Source organism: Drosophila miranda (genome assembly GCF_003369915.1).
Source record: "Drosophila miranda strain MSH22 chromosome Y unlocalized genomic scaffold, D.miranda_PacBio2.1 Contig_Y1_pilon, whole genome shotgun sequence".
Lineage (NCBI taxonomy): Eukaryota > Metazoa > Arthropoda > Insecta > Diptera > Drosophilidae > Drosophila > Drosophila miranda.
The window spans coordinates 31,658,033-31,680,788 of record NW_022881603.1 but is presented as its reverse complement, the minus strand read 5'-3'; the positions used below and the strand labels follow the sequence as shown (position 1 = coordinate 31,680,788).

The following is a 22,756-nucleotide window of genomic DNA, read 5'->3' as shown; positions in this document are numbered from 1 at the left end:
GACGGAGGAAAGTCGGCGCCGCCAAAATCTGCAACAATCACCAAGAACGGCAAAGTGCACCCCGACGCGGAAGTGCATCTGTCAAACCCGCCGACCCAGCAATACAGGCCTATAACGAGGGGGAACGTTGTGAGTTGCTGCTGACACCGCAACTCTACAGTTATACCCGATACTAAGTCAGTATGGCTCTCCTCCGGCAGACGCCGCTAATATTAAACGACACGACAAAGAGTGCGTGCTAGAGAGACAGAAAATCAGTCTGATCGTGACGTCGGGCGCTGCGTAGCCACTGCAAATTGATTTGTTCCTGTTGGCTATAAAAATGATCTGATCTGATCCAGATTCAGCAATCTGATAGATATAGTCATTCTCTACGATTCTGCGTTTTTGGTTTTCTCGTATCGTTAAAATTTTGGATGCCACAGATTTTCGTCCATTGTGGGGGCGGAAGTGGGCGGGGCGAATTTTTGAAATATTTTTGTAGCAGTGACATATCACAGAAGTCTGGATCCGAAACATCGTTGCTCTAGCTCTTATAGTCTTTGAGCACTAGGCGCTGAAGGGGACGGACAGACGGACAGACGGACGGACGGACAGACGGACAGACAGACATGGCTCAATCGACTCGGCTATTGATGCTGATCAAGAATATATATGCTTTATGGGGTCGGAAACGATTCCTTCTGGACGTTACACACATCCACTTTTACCACAAATCTAATATACCCCAATACTCATTTTGAGTATCGGGTATAAAAAGACGGCGACGAGAACCAAAGAGGGACTTACGCAGAAACCCGGCTCACAGTACGGTCGTGATACCAAGACTTTCGCAGAGACCCGGCTCACAGTACGGTCGTGGTACCAAAACTTACGCAGAGACTCGACCCGGAGTACAGACGCGGTACCCGGAACTCACCAGAAGAAATCGGCGCACAATTTAAAATAAGTTCATTTAAACCGCTAAGAAATACAATAAAGTGTCAAATTATTAAAGTAAAAACACCCGATCGCGTAAGTTCACCCCAATTAGCCGAGGCACCGACTCCACCCCACTCCACGTCCACGTACACCATTCGATAAACAACGCTAGCAACTCCCGCCCAAGCCCCGATCCATCTACTCTACGATAGGCCACCCCCGACGTCTCCTTTGAAGTTCCATCCATTTCTAAAAATTTCTTGTGGATTGACCCCTGGACGGGACTGAGCTTACCTTTGCCTGAAATAGGTACATCACAAAGGTAAGTCTGTGGAAATAAATATCATGATTTTATTTATTGCCAAAAGCAATTCAAAGTTCGGACAAACAAAGCAAGACACAGAATGCGTCTTCAACGCATGATTTCCACAGATTTATTAATTTTTCATCGGTGTTCGCGGGGGGGGCCACGGCTGGGGGCCAATTTGAGATGAGAGCGAGTCTGCAAATTGAGTTAGTACACAATTACAACAACAATTATGAATGAGGTCTGCCATTTTACAATAAATGGAAAACAGTATTAGATGATCAACACCATCGTCTGACCGAACAGGGACTACTTTCTGGCCGGCAAGTACGGCAACAACGTAGATTGAGATAGGGTATTCGATAAAAGTTTATTGCGGAGAAAGAACCATGCCTGATGGTGTTGTATTTTGAGGCCAGCGGGGTGTGATTGGGGGGGCAAAGACATGTCACTGCTTTTTAATTTAAATGCAAATTAAGGCCTTTGTCAACACTTTGGCAAACTCAAGACAACGGCGATGACAACGTTGGCAGCCCGAGGCCAAGGAGGCGCCCAGCCGTACGACTAAGGAATTGCTAAGGACTACATATACGAGTATGCATAGTTTTAGATACACAAGCAATCAATGCTGCACATCCTTAACGCACACAGACCGCCCCGCCCACATGGCGCCACATCCAGTTGAGGTGGGATGTGATGCGAGTGTTGACACCGATGCCGTAGGGCTGTCCACAGGCCCGCCCGTAGCTGATCACGCCCAGCAAATACATGCGTTCGCGCTGGCGCAGGATAACCGGGCCGCCGGAGTCGTACTGGCAGGAGTCCTGGCCCCGTCCGCTCGAGTCGTACGTGCACAGCTGGCTGGCGGAGATGCTCGAGTTGTACTGCTGGCGACACACCGAGTTCTCCAGAGTCAGCAGCGTGGCCTTCTGCAGAGTGTTCGACTTGGCGGCGGCAAATCCCAGGGTGCCCCAGCCGGTGATGTCCACGTTCTGATAGCTGAACGCGCTGTCGCTGTGGGGGGGGGGGGGGAGTGGATGGAAGCAGATTTCAGAGCCTGGAAGCAAAATACATTTGAGCCACTTACGACTGTCAGACGGGCAGACAAATCGGAGCCACACCCTTCGACCATTCCATGGCTGTGGCCGTCTGCAGCAGAGCAATGTCATTGAGATCTTCGGAGGAGGTGACCGTGTACGCGGGATGATTGATGATGCTGAGGATTCGGTGCTGGGCAGCATAGATCGACTCGCTCGCTGCACAAGAGAGGGTTTTAGGGGGCTGCACCGACTATGGCCCCATGGACCACTCACCCGTGCTGAGATCGTGCTCTCCCACGACCGCCAGCAGACGACTGGCCACCGGCTGACGGACAGTGGGCAGCTGTCACAATGAAGCGATCGCTCACGATCGTCCCGCCACAGAAGATGGGCAGAGTGGAGGCCAGGTCCCTGAGTCCAACCATCGAGGGACACTCGTGCTTGGCCGTCTCCACGCCGTTGGCAACACGATTGGGGTAGGACCAGCCGCAGTCGCAGGCCGCCGGACGGGCCACGGCCTGGCAGCTGAGCCGCGCTCTCTGGCGGCTCTGCGCGCTGCTCGAGTAGTACGCCAGGGCCAGCGTCTGGAAGTTGGAAGGCATTCCCCCCTTGCAGTCCTGGTTGTTCACCACCATCAGGTTGATCTTCTGCATGGCGGCGGATGTGGGCCCGGCAAAGAAGAGCGTGCCCCAGCCAATCAGAGCTCTCTCGGGGGGACTCTGGGTACTCACGTGCCAACCGGCGGCAGGCAGATGGGACCCACGCCACGGGACCAGAGAATGTTCTTGGCCGTTATCAGAACCGCAATGTCGTTCTTCACATCGGGCTCGTCCTCGTACTGTTCATGGCGGATCATCTGTTGTACGGCGTTCTGCTGGTAGTACCTCGAACTTGAAGCTGTCTCGGAAGAAAGTATTGGGTTCAGTCAGCCCCTTGCTTTCGATATAGAAGCTCTCACGGTTCTGTAGGTTGTTGGTTCCGGCAATAGCCACAATATTGGTGGCCTGCTTGATCTGCAGCGTGCAATGGGCGGCGGTAAGGATGTAGCGATGGGCCACTAACAGGAGATGCCAATTGCGGGTTAAAAGGTCACACCAGCTGTTCTCAGACTCCGCCACTCCCCTATGGTGCCGCCGCAGAAGGAGGGCTGATTGCTGGTCACGTCCTTGAGGGCCACCATGCTGGGGAACTCGTCCTGGCTGGCCATTGGCAATGCGGGAGTTGACCGACCAGCCGCAGTTGCAGTTCTGCCGGCTGGTGGTGAGGGTGCACTTGAAGCTGCCCCCTGCTGTCCCGTCGAGATGTAGGCGAAGACCAGTTCGGTGAAGAGCGACGCAGAAGTTCTCGGCCCCGCGCATCAACAGGTCTCCCTCGGGGTCCAGCCAGAAGTTGTCCGTAGTTTACTGGCCACTGCTCTGGGGCAGGCTAATGGTGCACTGCACCTGCACGGAATAGTCCACGGGTGCCACGAACCGGTAGCGACAGGATGTACCCGCGGGATAGCTGCCGGGATAGTAGGGGGACTCCACGTAGGTCGTGCCCGGACTCAGGTTGTACGTATTATCGCAGCCCTCGAAGTAGGCCAGAGCAACGGGAGCCAGGGCCAAGAGCCAGATTAAACAGCGGCCAAACATTTTGGCCAGACCTTACGGATTTGAAGCCAAAACTCAACTGGGCCAGCCCCGATAATGCCACCCACAACTAATGCCAGAGACAGTGCCAAAGTTAATTAAAAAAAGAAAGAAAAGGCCACGCTCCAACAGTTGATAAAACAGTTGGAAGTTGACATCGAGTATACGCCTCGTTCGCCCCATTATGCAGCTGTTTAAATACAATGTTAGGCTATTTTATGGCATCAATAGCACCATCTTTTATCTGTATAATACCTTTTGTTTGGGGGTTAAAAAAAAGAAGCAAATAAACAGCAAAGTTGTATCTTTTAAATTCATACATTTGTGGTACATTTCCAGCAGTTTTTGTTTTTGCGGATGGAAATTTGTTATCAATCTTTATTTAAAGCTGTCATTTGATGGGATTATTTTTGCGTTTGTTACTCTCATATTTGTGCAAATATATTTGTTTGAAACAAAGAAAATGCCAGTTTTCCCACTCCAAAAAGTTTGTTGGTCTTTCTTTAACTTTGTACACACACAATACCCGCATGTAAATCTCCTTCGGAACTCGTGGACAAACTTGCAAAAAAATGTCTTAAAAATACAATGAAAAGGCCGAAAAATTTATTATTGAGGGGAGGGGGGATAGTAAAGCAATTATGAAAGGGCTGAAAGGGTGCGGGTAAATGTTGATGAATATCGGGCAAAGTGTCTATAAAAAATTGTCCTTACATACGCACACACACATGCTAGCGCATAGAAAAATCAGCGCCTAAAAGCATGCAGTAGTTTCGGGTCTCTGCCGCGCTCCGAGCCATGTAATTATAATATGGCAGCATTTTTATCCACTCTTTTGACCCTCCATCCCCACTGCCTCTGTTGAACATATGTCTATGTGCCATGTCTATATTTTCTAGTGTCACACACAATTTTTGTTGCTCCATTTGAAGAGCTTTCCCATTTGTTTTTTTTTCAATTTTTTTGCCATGTATTTGCATTTGCACTAATTTGACTTTTGTATTGTTGCGGTTCCCCCTGCGGTACCCCTGCCCGGCAGCGCGTTTATGTGTTGGAGTTTTTTGCTGGTCCTTTTGGCTTTCCACCAATCGCATTTCCTCTGCCACATCTCTGATAGTATGTGTGTGCCTGCGCGCATGTATTGGTGGGTGGGGTGGACTGCGCTACGCACTTTTTGACTTTTCGTTGAGGAAAATGCGTTTTCATGCATTGGTTGGCTGTCGAGAGCCTGACTGGGCGTGTGATTGGGTTTGGTTTTGGGTTACAGCTGGGCTTGGGGGTGGGGGTTGGGTTTTATCCATCTATCTCTCTATGTGGCTCTGTGTCGTCTGCATTTACATATATGTGTGTGTGTGTTTTTTTTATACCCGATACTCAAAATGAGTATTGGGGTATATTAGATTTGTGGTAAAAGTGGATGTGTGTAACGTCCAGAAGGAATCGTTTCCGACCCCATAAAGTATATATATTCTTGATCAGCATCAATAGCCGAGTCGATTGAGCCCTGTCTGTCTGTCCGTCTGTCCGTCCGTCCGTCCGTCCGTCCGTCCGTCCGTCCGTCCGTCCGTCCCCTTCAGCGCCTAGTGCTCAAAGACTATAAGAGCTAGAGCAACGATGTTTTGGATCCAGACTTCTGTGATATGTCACTGCTACAAAAATATCTCAAAACTTCGCCCCGCCCACTTCCGTCCCCACAAAGGACGAAAATCTGTGGCATCCACATTATTAAAGATACGATAAAACCGAAATCGCAGAATCGGTGAGGATGACCATATCTTCTACAGTGCAAAATCTGAACCAGATCGTATAATGGTTATAGCCAGAATCAAGAAAACAATTTCATTCTTTCTCGCTCTGTCTCTCTCTAACACACAGGTTTCATGGTCGGCTTTGCCAATTGCAAAATATGAGTTCAAGGATTTTAGAACCTATAAGAGCCAGAGCACCCAAATTTGGTATCCACACTCCTGTGATATCGGACCTTGACCGTTTCGTGTCCAAATTTCGCCACACCCCCTTCCGCCCCCGCAAAGGACGAAAATCTGGGGCATCCACAAATCTCAGAGACTATTAAGGCTAGAGAAACCAAATTTGGTATCCGCACTTCTGTTATAAGTCAATATAAAACGTATATCTCAGAATTTCGCCGCACCCCCTTCCGCCCCCACAAAGGACGAAAATCTGTTGCATCCACAATATTGCACATTCGAGAAAACTAAAAACGCAGAATCATAGATAATGACCATATCTATCAGATTGCTGAATCTGGATCAGATCAGATCATTTTTATAGCCAAAAGCAAGAAATCAATTTTCAGTGGCTACGCAGCGCCCGACGTCACGGTCAGACTGATTTTCTGTCTCTCTCGCACGCACTCTTTGTCGTGTCGTTTAATATTAGCGGCGTCTGCCGGAGGAGAGCCATACTGACTTAGTATCGGGTATAACCGTAGAGTTGCGGTGTCCGCAGCAACTCCCAACGTTCCCCCTCGATTTTTTTTATTCATAGTAAAAATAGGATATATATATATAAAATATAAGAATATAAAAGTTAAAAATAAAAATATATAGCATATACATATATATATGGGCCAGACTTGCGGGACTGCCGTGAAGCATTGCTTCGCAAGGCTGGCTAGCCTATTACGGCCGCTCGTTTCGTGTGCGTTCAAGCCGCCTCAATTCCGAAGCGATTTCTGATGCAAGACTGCATATCGCCGTCCAATTTGCTTGGTTTTCCAGCATCCTAGCTACCAAACTTTCCACTGTATTCCACAGTAGAGGTCCGAGTACAGATCCTTGTGGGACCCCTTCCGTGATGGAGTATGACCGAGGGCCATCTTCCGTGTCGTAAATCAGCCATCTGTTATCCAGGTAGTCACTGACCATCGCCTTAGATATCCGGTGATTTCGAGTGTGCGCAGGGAGGACATTATCCTGCTCCAGGATGCCGAGTTAAATGCGTTTTTCACGTCCAGTGTTGCCACCAGACAGTATTTTTTGGCCCCGCCGAGCCATCGTGTGCCTTCCAAGGCCTTTCTGGCAGTGCCGCACATCTTGTCTAGCGCATCCAAGGTAGAGCGAGCCTTCCTAAAGCCGTACTGCCTGTCGGAGAGTCCACCAGCGGCCTCGATTGCCTCCGTTAACCTTGCGCTGATTACGCTTTCCAGCATCTTACCTGCGCCGTCCAGGAGGCAGATAGGCCTGTATGGCGATGGGTCCTCCGTGTCTTTCCCAGGTTTTGGTATCAGCACCAGCTTTTGCTTCTTCCATCTTCCAGGAAAGCACCCATCGGTGAGGCATTGGTATAGGTCTGCGCAAAGATCGTCGGGTGCAGGCTAATAGCCAGCTTGAGGGCCCGATTTGGGATGCCGTCTGGTCCTGGTGCCTTGCAGTTTGGCACTCTCTTTACTAGTTCTACCAACTCATGCGGGGTCACTGGGGTACTTGGTGTCCCGTACTCGTGATCCTGTCTACCTGCGTGCCCTGCGCTGTGAATAGGTGCTTGACGATTGCCTCCATTTTTTCCGCTCCCGTTGGTGCCGTTTTCGGCTTCGTCACAGAGATCTAGGAAACTTCGTTTTTTACTATTTTTGATTTCCTTCTTCAGTGCCTTCCTTCTTCGGGTGGAGGTTTCCTTGAGAGCCTGAAAGTCTGCTGTTCCGCGGGATCTGTGGTATGCTCTTCTGGCGCCTATGCATGCGTGGCGGGCCTCCTCAATTGCCTGGTTCCACCAGTATACCGGCCTATGGCCTTTAAATGGTTTGCTGCGCTCCATGCTAGCTTTGCACGCCCTTTCGAGTTGTCCCATGACTTGTGCCACTAGATCGTCTTCGCCTTCCACCTCGGCTAGTCCTGCTAGGGCTGCCCTGAAGGCTGGTGTGTTCAGCGTGTTTTCTTTGTAGTGCCCCCTCGTAGCGATACTCTGGGTGGCTCTTCTGGTCTGGATACTGCAGAGGATAGCGTTGTGGTCGCTCGCGGTGTACTGTACTTATGTAGGTGAGGTCTATGATGGATGTGGTATGTTGCTGAATGTTGGGTTGGAACCAGCGTTTTTTAGGACTATGTCCAGGGAGGCAAAAGCCTCCACTAGGACACGGCCCCTAGCATTCGTTGTTGCTGACTCCCATTCCGTTGCCCAGGCGTTGAGGTCCCCAGCTACTAGCGACGGCGAGTGTGCTCTGATGTCATCTGCCAAGTTGTCGATTGTGTCGCTGAACTCTTCGAGTGACCAGCTGGCTGGTAGGTAATAGCTGTATACCCATAGGTCTTTCAGCCTCCCTCGTACGTATCCTTTGGATCTTTTAACTTCGTCTAGATGCTGTGCCGGTTTGCCGCACATACAGATTGCCGCTTTCCCCGATTGATCCATGACCCACGTGTTGGATCTCACGGTCTTGTAGGGCTCGCTCAGCAGTGCCAGGTCCGTGTTGAGCTCTGTAACGGATTCGGTGAGAAGGTCTTGGGCCACCCTGCAATGGTTAAGGTTCAGTTGGATGATCCTTAACATTTGAGTTTTCTAACTGCCTCGCGGTACGCTGGGCACTTAAAACTTCCTGAGGCATGGTCCGTGGGGCTACCCGTTTTTTGAGCGCAGAGTATGCAGTGTGGGTCCTTGCTGCAATTTCTGGCCTCATGGTCTCTGCCTCCACATCTAAAGCACGCTCCTCTGTGGTCCTTTTCTCCGGTGCAGTTTACCGAGATGTGCCCGAACTCCAATCACTTGTAGCATCGTTTTGGCGACACCATTTGTTTGATACGGCAGTTTACCCAGCCGACTCTTATCTTCCCCATTGCAGCGAGTTTGTTGGCGGCGACTGCATGGAGGGATAGGGTGGCTAACAGGTGCTTTAACAGGTCAGGCGATAGGGGATCCCGCGCTGGCCACACGTTTCCCTTGGCTTCTGGTCGATGGGGGATATACCGCCCCTTTTTCGGTCCCCAGAGCCCCTTTTTCCGTGGCGCCGCCTAGGCGGGGGGGTCGGAAAATAGTCGGATCCGCGACCTTCAGCCCTTTCCCCTACCTAGACTTGTGCTAGCTAATTTTGGCCTAGATGTAGGCAGGTATCGCTTACTCCTTACCAGAACAAATAATTTCCGGCTGGAGGTATGCACCTTTCTGTCTTTTTTGTTTTTTCCCTCTTCTTCTTTGTTTTTGGTTTTATGCTTGTCGGCGGCTGGTTGCTACAAGATTTGTGTAGCCGATAGTACAGCTGATAGTTTGCGCACTATCTAACACTGCTACTATATCGATCAGCTGCTCGAGTCGCCGAGAATGGAAGAACGATGTGGAGTGAAGTTCGCGCGAAAAAACTTTGTTTTTGTGGTCCCAGGGGGGAGAGAGCGAGAGATAGCGGGACTGGATTTCCCCTCCTCCCCTCAGCCCTGGCTGGAGCACCCGATTTCACCTGGTTTCTGCGCTGTGGGATTGCCCTTCACGCTTGGGCCAGGCTCGGTACGTACCCCTTCCTAATGGAATCCACGCGCTTACTTGTTTACCTTTTTCAGGAGGGTCTAAGGCTTGTTTTTTCCTGATGATCACTGGAGGTACACTAGAAACACGTCTGTTCACTTTCCGTTCACTTGAACGGTTTTTTTTTTTTTTTTTTTTTTTTTTGTATTCTATTACTTTTATTATGCTTTAATACTAGATCTTATATAGGGTTAGCAACTAGTGGTGGGGGTCTGGGACTGTGGTTTGTTGGGTGGGTAATGGTCTGATGAGCATGTGAGGTGGCTCAAAGGGGGCCTAGCTGAGGCCACCGGACGGGTCGCAGGTTGCGGATAGCAAACGACCTACCTATATACAGGTCATATAGGTAGGTTAGCTGCGAATAATCGGACATCCCTAGGGAGAGTACCGAAAATAAGCAGCCCCGGACAGCCAGCGGGTGTTCGCGAAGTAGCAACACTGACGATGCGCTTGTGGTGCCGCCTCGTATAAGTAGCTCACACACTCCCCTATCCCTACACACTACCTACCCACATCCCAACCCCCCACATTCAGCTCACACCGGGCCGGACTAAGAGTGTTATTCGACCCGTGCCGAGAGTCAGCCTGGCTGGGGGCCCGGTATATAAAACTAGCCCAGTCGTTAACGGAGAGCTCAGGGACTTGGCAGCCCCCTGTTCTAAGTATGCCTTATCCGGGCAACGTGGATCTCTGCCCGGACGGATCGTACCCCTTCTCTGCAGCTCGTGGGAAAAGAATGGAAGAATTTAAAAACAAAAAAAATGAGTCTGGCACTCCCCAAATGCCAACAGGGAGCAATCCCAAACAGGGGAAGGCAGCGGCCCAAAGGCCTGGCCCGACCCGCAAATCAGCAGGGAAAACCTGCGCGGCGGAAGATGCTAGGGAGAGCCCAAAGGGGTCCCATCCCGGTGTCGGGGTGGGTGGTGAATTGGCTCCCAAAACCGATACCTTGGCAGAGTGGCTATGCAATCCTGCGGCTGCTCTGCCTGCTGGTAAAGTGGCGGGTGATGAGTCACCATCTACTAGTGTCCAAGCCAAATCTTTTACATATGCCGATAGAAGGAGTGCTGGCAATATACTCCGTCGGCAGAACGCAAGCCAGATGTCCAGCCCAACGGACAAATGGATAAAGAAGGTTGAGTGGGCCTCGAAGGTGCTGCCGAACTTTGGCAAGGAAGCACCGAAGAAGGAAGCCCCTCAGCCAAAAAGGCAGCGCGCACAAGAGACTCCGAGCCGACACCGAAGCGCTCCAGAGTGCTGCCTAACACATCATTCGCGCAGATTGCCAGAGAAAGGACGCTGATTGGCGTCCTGGACAAAAGCAGCGCGGACTCCCGGATACCTAGAAACCAGTGGAAGTGGGTGGAAGCGGCACTGGCCGACCGCTGCTTCGAGCTGCTGGAAAAGCAGCCTGGACCCCCCCCCCCCCCCCCCCCCCCCCCCCCGTCTGCAAAGACATGGGCTGGTACCAGGGCTGCATAAAAATCGTAGCCTGTGAAGACGAGCGCTCCGTACAGCTGTACAAAGCAGCGGTAGCGCAAGTCGGGGAAGTCTACCCAGGGCGAAGCTCGTCGCTATAGACTGGAGCGAAGTGCCCAGTAGACCAAGGGGGAGAGTCTGGGTGCCCGCCTCCATGAAGGAGCCGGAGCGCATCCTAAAAATGTTGCAAAGATGCAACCCCCACCTCCCAACAGCGGATTGGAAGGTGGTCAAAGTTGAGACGACACAGGGCCCCACAAACCAGGCGGTGGTCGTCCTCAACAAAGAGTCGCTGGCCCCGATTGAGGCTGCCAAAGCCGAGCTCAATTTTGGGTTCAGCTCTGTGACCGTAAAGGTCTACAAGTCGGATGCGGCGGCCGAGGCACGTCCTGTCGACAAGCCAGTCGAGCAGGACGCTGCCTCGGAGATCGAAGCACCCGACGATCACACAGAGATAGACCCAGAGGGCTACTCCACCGATGGCACGCTGAGATGCGACTTCGAGGCGATGTGTTGCCACGAGGAAGTCGAGGACGATCCGGATGCCGACATTACAGTGGTGGAGAACACTAAGGATGTCCTTGAGGCTCCTTCAGATCAATCTCCACCACTGTAAAGCAGCATCCGCTGCTCTTATACTCCGCCTCGAAGAGAGCGGAGCAGACGTAGCCCTGATCCAGGAACCTTGGATAGTGGGAGACAAGGTTTGTGGACTAGGGTCGAAGGAGTACAAGATAATTGTAGCTCAACATGAAGGTAAACCCCGCACCTGCATTCTCGCCAGAAGCACCTTAATATCTTTCTGCTCCATAACTATAGCGATAGCGACAACACGGCGGCAAGCCTAGAGCTGAAAGGGACACATCTAAGGCTGATGTCGTCCTACATGGCCCATGAGGGAAACGATCCTCCCAACGACCTGGTTCGCAAACTAGCCAGCGACAGCGAGAGGTCGGACATAGACCTATTAATAGGTTGCGATGACAACGCTCACCACACTCAATGGGGGAGCTCAAACACAAATGTAAGGGGTGAGTCACTTTTCAGCTTCATCCTTAACTCAAATCTATTTATTTGTAATCGGGGCAACGACCCCACTTTTATAATTAAAAATCGACAGGAGGTTATTGACATCACCCTAGTGTCTTCCAACCTGTTAGACATAGTCAAGAGTTGGCAAGTCCTTGATGACCACTCTTTCTCTGACCACAGATACATCGAGACCACACTATCCCTCGAGTGTCCGAAACCTAAGGACTATATTAATCCCAGGAAAGCCCACTGGGAAAAATATAGCTCAGCCCTGGAGGACTTACTCCCCTCCAAAGCACCATCATGCCCTGACACAAAAGACGACCGAGATCGCCTAGTGAACAGGTTCACAGAGGCATGCAACAAAGCCTTCGCGGCAGCGTGCCCCTCTAGCAAACCTAGGGGGAAAAAGAAACCCCCTGGTGGTCAAAACAAATAGACATCCTACGTAAAAGCTGCAGGACCCTCTTCAACAGGGCTAAAAGCGCGAACGAGGAGAGCCACTGGGCAGACTACAAAATCAGTCTGTCACTATATAAAAAGGAAACAAGGAAAGCAAAAAGGGCCTCTTGGCAAAAATTTTTCTCGGAAATTGAGGAAACGTCAGAGGCCGCAAGGCTTCGCAAGATTCTCTCAAAAACTAACCCCTCGGTAGGGTATCTTAAAAGGAATGACGGCACGTGGACTAACTCCAGTGAGGAGTCCCTGCACATTCTACTAGACACACATTTTCCAGGGTGCACAACCATCGAGACGGCACATCTTCCAGGAGAGGGACCGGTAACCTCGATGGATCACATCCTCACAAAACGTAACATAAGCTGGGCAATAAACAGCTTCAACCTGTTCAAATCGCCAGGCCCAGACCAGGTAATCCCTGCCCAACTTCAGAAGGCCGGGGATACGGCCATCAACTGGCTACAAGGCTATCTTCAGGAAGATACTGGCTGTGGGTACAATCCCGCGAACATGGCTTAAGTCAAAGATAGTCTTCATTCCCAAAGCTGGGAAAGCCTCGCACTCAGCTGCAAAAGACTTTAGACCAATCAGCCTATCGTCCTTCCTCCTCAAAACCTTTGAGAGACTCGTCGGGCTGCAACTGAGGACAACTATACACCCTCAGTTGCTGTCAGGCGCACAGCATGCCTACCGGAAAGGAAAATCCACGGAAACGGCTCTTCATGAAGTGATCTCAGCGGTAGAGAAATCTCTGCATCACAAAGAGTACTCACTCATAGCCTTTCTCGATATTAAGGGAGCTTTCAACAACGTTGTACCGGGCGCCATTACAGAGGCCCTGACTGACCTGAGGGTGGACCGTCACTTGGTGATGCTCATTGATCAATTGCTCACATGCAGGACGGTGACATCATCGATGGGATCGTCCGCCCAGTCAAGGTATGTCAACAGAGGCACCCCGCAAGGTGGTGTCCTGTCTCCTCTTCTGTGGAACATAGCAGTCAACAAGATTCTATGTGACCTAGAAGGGGGGGCTGCAAAGTCGTGGCCTATGCGGACGACGTTGCGATTATCTTCTCGGGGAAATACCCCCAAACACTGTGCGACTTAATGTCCACAAAGCTAGCGCAGCTGTCGGATTGGACAGAATCGCGCGGTCTGGGAGTAAATCCCTCAAAAACGGAACTCGTACTATTCACAAATAAATACAAGGTCCCGCCTCTCAACCCTCCAATACTACAAGGATGCAGGCTCTCCTTTAGCGACAGTGCCAGTTACTTAGGGTTGGTAATTGACAAGAAGCTTAGCTGGAACCTGAATGTCAAAGACAGAGTGAAGAAGGCAATGACTGCACTCTACACATGCAAAAAAGCTATTGGGCTAAGATGGGGTATGATCCCAAGCATAGTCCAATGGATATATCAAGCTATAGTTAGACCAATACTACTCTACGAAGTTACGGTGTGGTGGCCGGCCCTATCAAAAAGGGCGATCACCAAGCAACTGGGCAAAGTCCAGCGGACTGCCGCCCTATGCATCAGCGGAGCTCTTCGCACCACCCCAAATGATGCGCTAAATGCCATCCTATGCCTACAGAGCCTTGACCTCGCAGGAAAGGAACGGGCAGAAGCAGCAGCAATACGTCTAAGAGACTCAGATCAATGGGTGATACAGTGCATAGGTCACTCAGCCATATTAAATAATAGCAGTACCGTCCCCTCAAAAACAGACTACCAAGTTCCAAGAGAGTACACAGACACTCCCTTCGACACAATCATCCCTCACAGAGACGAATGGCTCGAGGGACTCCCAAGCCCAGATGGGGCCATAAACATCTTCACAGATGGATCAAAGCTGGACGACAGAGTCGGAGGGGAATCTACTCTGAACAGCTAAGCATAAGGCATTCCTTCAGACTCCCAGATCATTGCAGTGTCTTTCAAGCGGAAGTCATAGCAATCAGGGAGGCTCTAGACTGCCTACAAGCGGCTGCCGTCACGGCAACCAAGCTAAACATTTATAGCGACAGCCAGGCTGCGATCAAATCGCTAAGCGCGATTTCCTCGAACTCGGCCACCGTGGCAGACTGCCGCAAATCTCTGCACGAGATGGCTCAGCAATTTGCTATTAGCCTGATTTGGGTCCCGGGCCACCGGGACTTCGAGGGCAACTGTATAGCGGACGAGCTGGCCAATCTGGCACTACAATCCCCCTTCTCCAAGACAAGGAGGATATCTGTATGCCAATGGCCACCTGTAAGCTCATTATAAGGGAGCAATACAAGCGACTAAAAAACGATATGTGGCAAACAGTGCCACGATGTCGCACAACTCGGCAAACATGGCCGACCATGGACATGAAGCGCACCTCCGAGCTCCTCAAGTTAAGCAGGAAAAGGTGCAGCGTAGTCACACGTTCCCTCACGGGACACTGGCTAATAGGCACCCACGCTAACAGGCTGGGGGCCCCACATAAGTTTTGTCGCAGCTGTAGAGACGAGGAAGAGGAGGAGACAGTGGAACATCTGTTCTGCTCCTGCCCAGCTCTCAGCAGAAGAAGGCTACAGCACCTGGGCTCAGCCTTTCTACACGACATCTCAGAGATGTCCAAACTATGTCCCAGGAGGATAGCGAACTTTGTGAGAGCATCTGGATGGGATAATTGCTGACAGGAAGTCTCACAACGCAGGAAGGAAATGATCCTATGCGGTATCACAACGGGCCGAAACCGGCCTAAGTGTGACGGGTTTCCGAGCGAGCCCGGCAGCCGCCTCAACCTAACCTAACCTAATGGGGCGTAGCTCTGCGGTACGGCCGCAAAGCATTGCTTCGCACAGCCGTTCCTCCTTACTCCTCCGACACTTTCCTTTCCCTCTCCGCTCTCCATAGTTCCCGCATTATAGTGGCGGCGAACCTAGTGGTGGCATCCCACGCCTTGGGATTCGCTAGCATGAGCGGCACGATCCCTCAGACGCTAATGCTGGTGGCTAGCTCATCCTCTAGCTGGCGCCTCTCGTACTCGAAACGGTGGCATTCAAAGAAGACGTGGTGAGCGTCCTCCACGATACCTCGACCACATGATGGGCACCAGTCCTCCGTTTCGTGTCCAAACCGCTTCAGGTACGATCTGAAGCATCCGTGGCCGCTCAGCATCTGAGTGAGGTGGAAGTCCACCTGTCCGTGCTTCCTCTCCAACCACAGCTTGATATCCGGAATCAGCTGGTGGGTCCAGCGTCCTTTAGTCGAGGAATCCCACTTCATCTGCCACCTCCTGACGGTCTCGTGCCTGGGTGATTCTCTCTCGACTCCGGTGGGAGGATTGTGGGTGTCCCTGCGAGATAGCTCGTACACCTCTGCCCTTTCCCTCGCTTGCTCTGCTATTGGGACTAGTCCTGCGATGACCAGTGCTGCGTCGTCAGATATGGTTCTAAACGCGCAGGCGATCCTGATGGCACATAAGCGGTGCGTTGCTTCGACTCCTCGCATATAGCTCGGCACCTTCGTCGCTTTGGACCACACTGCGGCAGCATACAGGAGCTGAGAGGAGAAGACGCTGGTGATCAGCTTCCTCCTTGCTTGCTTTGGCCCCCTGGTGTTGAGCAGGATTCGCGAGAGTGCTCGGCAAGTCTGTGCGGCCTTTGTGTTGGCGTACTCCAAGTGCTCTCTAAATGAAAGCCTAGTGTCCAGCATTACTCCTAGGTATTTAAGAGCCCTTTGCGAAGTAATGTCGTGTCCGCCGACCGACACTCGGGCCGTCTCCACCTTCTTCCTGCTGCTAATCAGAACAGCCTCGGTCTTGTGGGCCGCCAGCTGTAATCCCGCTATGGCGAGCCACGTCTCCACGGCACGGATTGCCCCGTTTGCAGCTGCTTCAACTGCTGCAAGGTCCTTGGCTACCACTACGATGGCGACGTCATCGGCAAACCCGACGACCGTCGTGCCCTCGGGAAGGTTCAGTCGCAGAACTCCATCATACATCGTATTCCACAGGAGCGGCCCCAGTACCGACCCCTGCGGGACTCCAGCAGTCACTCTATATGATCTTATCCCTTCGCTCGTCTCGTACAGCAGCACCCTCTCACTGAGGTAGCTGTCCACTATTCTCAGGAGGTATTCCGGGATCCGTAGCCTCCGTAGGGCTTCCATCGTTTTACCCCAGTCCGCAGAGTTGAAAGCGTTTTTTATATCCAGGGTAACCAGCAGGCAGTACTGCTTTTGGCCCGCTCTCCAGCGGGTCCCACTTATTGCATTCTCCGCTATGTTGGTGACTATGCCAATGGCATCCAGGGTTGATCTGCCTTTCCGGAAGCCATACTGGTTGGGCGGCAAGCCGCCGGCATCTTCAATGGCACGGCTGAGCCTACGTGCAATGAGCTTTTCGCATACCTTCCCCGCGTTGTCCAGGAGACAAATTGGTCTGTACGAGGAAGGCTCGCCTGGTGGTTTCCCTGGCTTATTGAGCAGCAGTAGCTTTTGAATCTTCCACCTATCGGGGAAGGTACCTTCTAGCAGACACTTATTGAAGACCTCGGCGAAGGCGGATGGCTGTAGTGCCCTATTTGGGATTGCATCCGGGCCTGGGGCTTTTTTGCTGGGCAGGCTCCTACCGGCTTCCAGGATCTCCGCTTCCGTGATCATTTCGATGCCCGTGATCGGTGCGTCGCTTTCTAAGGGGCCTGGACGCTTCTGTTGCTCGCTGGCGAACAGGGTGTGCACTATGTCCTCGAGGGTGCTGGGGTCCGTTGGCGCCTTGCTCCCGGCACTTAGCCGCTTCATAACGATGTTGTAAGCCCTGCCCCAGGGGTCTTGTTCCGCTGTGTCGCAGAGCTGGAGAAAGCATTCCCGCTTGCTGCTCCGAATTGCATGCTTCAGTGCCTTCCTGGCGGTCCTATGCTCCTCATGCGATGTGACGAACCGAGTCGTGCGCCGCGCTCTCTGCATAGCTCGTTTGGCCCTTAGACACGTTGTCCGGAGCCTGTCGATGTCGGCGTTCCACCACACGATTGGCTCGTGGTGCCGCATGAATGGCTTCCGCTGTCTCATGCTCCTGTCACAGGCCTCCTCCATTCGCAAGGCGAGCTGGTTGGCCGATTCGTTGGCACTTGTGTCCCCGAGCGCCTCCCACTTCTCGAGGCTTCTAGCCAGAGCGCTGGTGTTGAGCGTGTCCACGATGTAGGCTTTGCTCCTCGCGCTTGATCTGCTGGGTCTGGGGCGTTCGCCAATGGTGCATACTATGGCTTCGTGGTCGCTTCCGGTCAATGACTGACCCAGCGCTACCCCTGCAGAAGGTTTGCTGGGAGCCCTCGTTCAGCAGCGCTAGGTCTAGCGATGCTAAAGTTTCTAGCAGGATTCGGCCTCTTGCGTTGGTGACTTGACAGCCCCACTCGTGTGCCCACGCGTTGAAGTCCCCGGCGATTAGGACTGCCCCGCGGTTTCTTGCGTCTTCAGCTAGTTCCTCAATGATTCGGGCGAAGGACTCGAAGGGTAGACTGGGCGCTAGGTAGCAGCTGTATACCCGTAGGTTGCCAGCTCTCGCGCGCACAAATCCGTCTCCTGCCAGCACATTGCTGAGTTTGCAGGGATCGCCTCCACATGCCCACAGAGATGCCTTCCCTGTTCTGTCGGTCGCCCAGGATTCGTTGTCACCTGATTTGTACGGCTCGCTGAGTATGGCCAGGTCCGATTTGAGTTCTCTCACCGTCTGCAGGAGCAGGTCCTGTGCGGCCCTACAGTGATTCAGATTGAGCTGGATCACTTCCATCCTCTTGTTCCGGCTACCTCTCCTAGCTTCGAGAAGGGACACTGCCGGCTTCCCGATTGGTGGCCTCTGTCCTCTCGGCCTCTCCCGGCGCAGACGAAGCAGGTTGCCTTGTTTGGACAGTCTGCTATCTTGTGCCCATTGACGCCGCAGCGAATGCAGCACCCAGTTCGGTCCACCGCACTATGGCAGTTTGGCGCAATGTGCCCAATCTCCAAGCACTTGTAGCACCTAGGCTGCGAGTCCTTCTCCTTGATCTTACATACCGTCCATCCCACCTTGACCTTGCCCTTGCCGAGGACCACTTGAGCATCCTTGCTCGGCAGTCCAATTACGGCAGTCTGGGTGTCCCAGTATGATGGGCGTCTCACATTCACCAAGTCGCTAAGGCCTTGACAAGGTCCTCCGCGGTTACTAGCGGTTCCAGGACGCTGATCGCTAGCCCCCTCGTCCTCGTGTCTTCGGAAAGGCCTCGTACCTCCGCTACTCCATCCAGTACCGATTCGAGGCTCTCCTAAATCCTTGTTGCGCTTTCTTTATCGCCTCTGTTCAGCTTAAGGATCAGGTTACCATTTGCGGTACGGCGGACCTTGTTGACGCTCGTACTCAGGTCCTGAAGCTGACCGTTTTCTCTCCGGGTAATCATGGCCAGCACCTCGCTGTAGGTTTTTCCTTTCGCCTCGACGACCACGGCGTCCGGGCGGTGAGGTTTCCTAGCCGGCTTCTTGGCTGCCCTCGTCTTCTTGGCCACCTCCCTCCATCCGCTGACCGGAATATCGGGGCTCTTAGTCTGGCTCATAACGCTGGGCGTCGCCACGTCTTCTTGTGGCGGCAACGGGGCTTTTTTCTGCGGCCTCCTGGTTGCGTTGGCGCCTTTTGGCTGCCTTGGGCGCGTGGGGGGAGGGGGGCGATCCGGATCCACCAGTGGCTGGCTTAGCCTACGCCACGGCTCCGTTTGCGCCGCGGCATCCTTCTTCCAGGCTGTCGTTGTCTGCTGCTCTTTGTCCATGCTCATGCTCTTGGTGCTCTGTGAGCATTTTGAGCACAGGACTGCGGCGTCGAGGCCTTCCTGCCTGGCGCTTCTGCCCGCTGCTGATGCTTGGCTTGCTTCATTGATGCTCGTGTGAAGCTCCTTCATTCGCACGAACATGTTTCTCGTCGCCATGTTGATGTGGCGCGTATTCTTATACATCATTCTGCTATGGACTTCATCCAAGATATTTCCCAGCTCTTGGAGGTTTTCGAGGCAGGTTGCCTCCTGGCAGGCCTTACTTCTCTTAGGCGGCGTTTTTCTTTGCAAACTCTCTGGGCTGGCTGGGTCCCGTACCCTCTTAGGGGTCTCCCGGGCGTCCGGGTCCATGCTCTGTAACTCTGCTCCTGGAGCTGACGCAGCTGCTGGCGATCGGGCGAGCTTGCTGCCCTTCATGAAAGCCAGGTTCTCGTCCTCTTCCATTCTTTTGATCGATGTTTCAGTTAATTCTGGGTCGCTTTTAATTTGAAATTTGAAATTTCGTTTGGCGCGTAACTCTGCTCCGGCCCTCCGGCAGCCCTGTTCCGTACGAGGCTGTCCGGCAACACCGTCCGAGCTGCCACCCTGCGCGATCACCTGACTGGCAGCTCAGTGATCAGCTGCTGAGTGGGAGGCTCCCGGCGGGAACCGTAAACAGAAAAAGAAAGAAAAATTTGAGTGAGAAAATTGTTTTGCTTCAACTCCACCAACAATGTGTATAGCGGAAGGCGCCAAAAAAGAGTTCACCCCTCTCCGCCTCCTGAACGGAGCCCACTGGATATGCCCCTGCAACAGAACGGGTGGTCGGCGAGGGCCGATTTCATACGCAGTACGTACCGGTGCTTCAGTGACCTGCTCTTTTTTTTTTTTTGTTGTTGTTGTGTGACTACAGGAAAGCTTCATGCCAACTCAGCCGAAGCCGAAGTGAGGGACTCTAACCGCTCTAAAACCAACCATCCCGGCGGTACTGTCGCGAGATATTACTTCGCCGGGGGGAGATGCCCGTAGGGCTCTTCTCTTAATAATCTCCTTTATCCTTTATCTCCTTGCATTGAGTGCTCTTTCTTCGCGACGCAGTTTGGTAGCCATAGTTACGGCCATGAATCTAATCGCGGCCCAGTTTCCTTCCGACTCCAGCAGGCATTCTGCCAGGTTTGTCACCGCTGGCATTCTTCCAAGCTTGTTGCTTAGATCCTCTCGATCTTGCCGAAATCTTGGACATTCGAAGAAGCAGTGCTCTGCGTCTTCGATGACCCCTGCGCAGACCACGCAGAAGGGGTCGTCCTCGTGCTTAAACCTATGCAGGTAGGCTTTAAAGCAACCGTGTCCTGTCAGCAGTTATGTCAGGTGATACTCCACTTGTCCATGGCTACGGTTCAGCCAACTCTTCAGGTCTGGGATTAGCCTATGGGTCCATCGCCCTTTGCTGCTGTTATCCCACGAATCTTGCCATTGCAGGACTGTGCGCTGCCTTAAGGCACCTCTGGTGTCCTGGTCCGTAGTCCCCAGGGTTCGCTGTGCCCTGATTCCTGCGGATCCTCTTGCCAGCAGATGGATGGGAATCATTCCTGCTACCACTAGTGCGGAGTCTTGGGATACCGTTCTGAATGCGCAACACACCCTCAGGGCACACAGCCTCTGGACTGCGTTGCATTCTCGGGCATATGTTTTATGCTTCATTGCATCAACCCATATTGGTGCAGCGTACATTAGCGTTGAGCCAACTACGCTCGCTAGTAGCTTTCGCCTTGGCTGTATCGGGCCTCCGGTGTTGGCCATGATGCGGGATAGGGCCAGTGCCGTCTTTCCTGCTTTGCTGCTTGCATACGCCATGTGATGCTTGAAGCTGAGTCTGTGGTCAATCATGACCCCCAGGTACTTCAGGCTTGGACTGGAGCTAATAGTGCAGTCTCCTACTCGGATCGTGGCCGTCTCCACTACTTTCCTGCTGCTTATGAGCACCGCCTCCGTTTTGTGGGTGGCTAATGAGAGATCCCTCCCTGATAGCCATGTTCTGGCTCTCTCTACCGCGTCATTGCAGATTTCTTCCGCCGCTTCTTTCTGTTTTGCCACTACGACTATTGCTATGTCATCGGCAAAGCCTATCACCGTGGCGCCCATTGGCATATCCATCTTGAGGATTCCATCATACATGATGTTCCACAGCAGCGGGCCGAGGACCGATCCTTGGGGAACTCCTCCAGTGATTTGGTGCTCACGTGTCTCCTTATCCGTCTCATATATGAGCACTCGGTCTCTTAGGTAGTCCGCTATGATATTCTGCAGATACGGCGGTACTTGAAAGTTTCTCAATTCTTCTAGTATGTGATCCCAATTGGCAGAGTTGAATGCATTTTGGACATCGAGTGTTGCCACTATGCAATACTCTTTGGTCCCGTACATCCATCGGGTGCCATCGATAGCTCGCTTTGCTATCTCACATACCTCGCCGATTGCGTCCACCGTGGACCTGCCTTTGCAAAACCCGTGCTGTCTCGGTGAGAGCTGACGCGTTACTGCCTTCTCCAGCCTGGTGTGGATTATGCGCTCGAGGATCTTACCCACTGTGTCGAGCATGCAGAGTGGTCTATAGGATGATGGCTCCTCGGTCGGCTTGTTCCCCTTGGGTAAGAGGACTAGCCGCTGTCGCTTCCATGGTCTGGGGAAGGTCCCTTCGGACATGCACGCATTGAATAAATCCACGTACATTTGTGGATTGGTCTCAATAGCCGTGCGGAGAACGGCATTTGGGACCCCATCAGGTCCTGGTGCTTTGCCGTTCTTGAGCCGTTGTAGAGCTTCGAGGACTTATGCTTCCGTGGTGGCTTCTATTTCAGGTGGCGGTATTCTATCCATCACCCTCTGGGCTGCCACTTTCTCTGGAAATAGGGTTTCTACTATGTTAACCAGCAGATCTGCACATATTGGCGGCGGGGGACTGAACACTCGCAGTCTCTTTATTACCAGCCTGTATGCGTAGCCCCAAGGGTTCGCATCTGCGTCATCGCAGAGCTTTTCGAAGCATTTGCGCTTGGCATCCTTGATCTGCCTCTTCAAGCAGCGTCTGCTTTCCTAATATTCTCCTTGGAGCCTCTCGAATTCCGGGGAACCTCTCGAACGCTGGTATAGTCGTCTTTTCCGCTGGCACTCCTGCCTGGCGCTACCTATTGCAGCGTTCCACCAATACGTTGGCCTGCGGTTGTTCAGGCTTCTTCTTTTCCTTAGCATGGAGGCATCGCATGCTTCCAGCGTATGTATGGCCAGTTGGCTTGCTCTCTCTTCAGCCGTACCGTTGGTCTCGTAGTCCTCAAACATGGCCCGGACCATATCCGGCTCTATCGTTTCGGTCTTACAACCGATCTGCTTGCCAATGAACGGGTTAGGTGCGCCCGCTTCCTGGATTTCACATATGAGGGCTTGGTGGTCACTTCCGGTGTATAAGCCACTAACTTCCCACGTTGTCCTGCGGCTGAGGCTGCTGCTCACGAACGTAAGGTCTATTATAGACCCCGTTCCAGCTCTGCCGAACGTCTGCTGTGTGCCTGTGTTCAGCAGTACGGCATCCAACGTCGCCTGTCCCCTTGGGTTCGTTCTCGGGCATCCCCACTCCGTCGCCCAAGCGTTGAAATCGCCGGCTATGAGCGTAGGG

General features: G+C 52.6%; 1 pseudogene; it reads right to left on the bottom strand.

The window, feature by feature from the left end:
- Positions 1 to 1,634: 1,634 nt before the first annotated feature.
- LOC117189409 lies at positions 1,635 to 3,917 on the bottom strand (annotated as a pseudogene).
- Between the last annotated feature and the right edge of the window lie 18,839 nt (positions 3,918 to 22,756).